This window comes from Centroberyx affinis, unplaced genomic scaffold (assembly GCF_046629955.1).
Source record: "Centroberyx affinis isolate AG114_WGS23_722 - 3 ecotype Tasmania unplaced genomic scaffold, CSIRO-AGI_Caff_v1 ptg002828l_1, whole genome shotgun sequence".
Taxonomy (NCBI): Eukaryota; Metazoa; Chordata; class Actinopteri; order Beryciformes; family Berycidae; genus Centroberyx; species Centroberyx affinis.
Window position 1 is genome coordinate 29,624 of NW_027280970.1, and position 3,132 is coordinate 32,755.

General features: G+C 52.5%; 1 pseudogene; it reads left to right on the forward strand.

The window, feature by feature from the left end:
• The first annotated feature begins 483 nt into the window (after positions 1-483).
• Positions 484-2,484, forward strand: LOC139658085 (uncharacterized; annotated as a pseudogene).
• Positions 2,485-3,132: the final 648 nt, after the last annotated feature.

Consider the following 3,132-nt stretch of genomic DNA (forward strand, 5'->3'; position numbering starts at 1 on the left):
ATCTCTGACTGGACTGTAGCCACTCTTCAAAAAACACTAAAGGATAAAGGAATTCCATTTCATCGCACGGACAACAAAGCGAAACTCTTCAATAACCTCATGTCTGCCTGCCGTGCCCACCGCTGAGTCAACACCAGCGCTCTTCCGGGTGACGTCATCACGCGCACCCCAACGACACGTCGCGACGTCAGCCTTCCAGCTCAAAGGCAGCAAAAAGTGCGGCAACAAAAGCAACAAATCGGATCATCAGCCAGACCACATAACACCAGGGTTTCAGCAACCACCTCCCATCAATATCTTGCACAATCAGCCACGTCAGTTGGAGCGCCTGACACCGGAGTTCCAGGACCCTCCATCTCCCATCTAGGTTCTCATCACCAGCACCGGCAGCCTACACCATCCAGGGCAAATGACACAGCGCCCCCCACCATCCAGTTCCAGCAATTGCAACAGCTTGTGCTAGCTGGGGCTTCTGGCACCGGGATGCCGGTGCCCCCTGCTGCCTACTTCCAGCAACCGCAGCAGCTTGCTCTAGCCAGGGCTTCTGGCACCGGGATGCCGGCACCCAGCTTTCCTCCACAGCTCTTGCTGCAGCAAGTTCCTGCTGCACCTAACTCCGGTCTTCTCTCTCAACCCATTCCAGCCCAGCAGGCAACCGTCAACTTCACCTTGTCTACGGCTTATCCTCCTATTCGTCCTCCTTACACTTTCGCCTCCCGTCCTTCTCCGGTTCCCGCTAATCTACGTAAACAAATCATCGATGGTAATTACATAGATCTTGCACTCCTTCTTATGCCTTCCCTCCACCAACCACCCGTCGATAGATTCCTTGAAGGACATGAAGGCACCCTTCTCCGCCTGAAAGAGGGAACACCCACTTGTTCCAGAGAGCTTACACCCGCCAAGTTCGCCTACGCCTTCTCTCTCTACAGAGACGTTCTTTGTTCACAATTTCCCACCCGCCGCCAGGAACTGGACGACTACATGTCCACCGTCCTTAATCTGGCCCTCCGTTTTGGAGGCAACGGTTTCTACCAATACCACAGAGTTAGTCGACCGCCTGCTCGCCAAGGAAGTTAAAGAAGACTTCATGATCGGCCCATTTGCTCATCCTCCTTTTCCTAACTTCCGCTTCAGACCCCTCGGTATTGCAACCAGGAAATACTCCGGAAAGAAACGCATCATCATCGATCTTTCGGCACCCCATGGCAGTTCCATCCCTAGCATTAATAGCTTGATTCCGAGCGAGGATTTCTCCCTTCACTACACCACCATCAACCATGCCATTGCCCTCATTAAACTCGCCGGGAAAGGGTTGTGGCTCTCAAAAGCGGACATCACCAGTGCCTTCAAGGTTCTCCCTATCTTTGGTGTCCACTGGCGAGGTGCATATTACTTCGCGGTCAGGTTCACTTTTGGGTGCAAAAGCAGCCCCAAACTCTTTGACACCCTGTCCGAAGCCCTCTGCTGGATCCTGTCCAACAACCATAAAATTCCATTCCTCGTCCATCTCTTGGACGATTTCCTTATCATTTCCCCTCCCTCATCGCCACCCACTTCTGGCCTGGTCACTCTGACTTCAGTTTTCTCCGACCTTGGGGTTCCCCTGTCTACAGAGAAAAGGAAGGGCCCCTCCACATCCCTTGAGTTCCTCGGAATCACTCTTGACACAATTCTGTTTCAAGCTTCTCTCCCAGTCGAAAAGCTCAATCGAATCAGCCTTCTGATCTCCAATTTCCTGCTTTCCCCATGCTGCTCCAAACACCAACTTCTCTCCCTCCTAGGCCATCTCAACTTCGCCTTTCGCATCATTCCACAAGGGCGGGCCTTAATCTCTCACCTGCTATCCATCGCTTCTTCCGCCCCATCTCTCTTGACCTCCATCTCCCTGGACAGTCCAAGCTGCGCCGAACTCCGTCTGTGGCTCAACCTCCTCGCCAACTGGAACGGGATCACCTTCTCTTATGATGACCATCTGACTCACCCGCATGACATCAATCTGTACACGGATGCCGCTCCTTCCGCCGGTTTTGGGGGTTTCTACAACGGAAGATGGTTTGCAGCAGAATGGCCCCGGAGCTCGCAAACGAATGCCAGGTCGCTTCCTCCGCTCTCTTCGAAATCTACCCCATAATAGCCACCGCTATTCCGTGGGGTCACGAATGGTCCCGCAAGGCCTTCCTTATTTACTCAGACAACCTCGTAGTCGTTGACATAATCAACAAAGGACGCTCCAACTCTCCATCCATCATGCCGTTCATGCACCGCCTCGTCCGGCACTCCGTTACACACCAATATATTCTCCGCGCAGCCGATGTTCCCGGCCACTCCAACGCCATCGACTTTCAACTCATAAATCCTGCCCTAATACCCCTGATCGTCGAATCCCAGAACTCCATCATCAACAGCCTATCACCCACAACCCTATCATCCTACTGGACAGCTTGGAAAGTTTCCGTCACTTTCACATCCAGCATAACATAACCTTCCCGTCGTTCAATCTCGTCACCCTGACTAGTTTCATTACCTATGCCCATTCCGTGATGGCCATCAAAACACACACCATCAAAGTTTATCTTAGCGGCATCAGCTTCTTCTCCAAACTCATAACCGGCAGTCCGAGCCTAGCCTCCAGCCATCCTCAGATAACTTCGCTCCTCAAAGGACTCCTACCTCAAGAGCCAGCAAAAAATCCTCACCACCTTCTTCTTACTGCCGACTTGCTGTCAGCCTGCATCCACACCATCCGCTCTGGATACGGCACTCCCCACGTAGCTCGAACCCTAGAAGCCATATTACTACTCGCTTTCTTCAGATGCTCTGAATTCACCGCCTCAACCGTCCACTTCGACCCGCGCCACCACGCTTGCATTTCAGACTTGTCATATTTCTCAGAAGACACCATGGTATTCCACCTAAAGCAAACCAAAACCAATCAATCCGGTCAGCCTACACTCGTCTTCTACTTCAAAGTCAATCGCCGCTGAATCCCTTCCAGACCCTCGCAGACTACTCGGCGTTCCAGAAATCCCAGAGCATAACATCTTCAGATCCTCTCTTCGTCTCCGAATCCAGACGAGTGGCTACTCGATTTTGGTTCCACCATCACCTCCGCCACGTACTCTCCTTGTC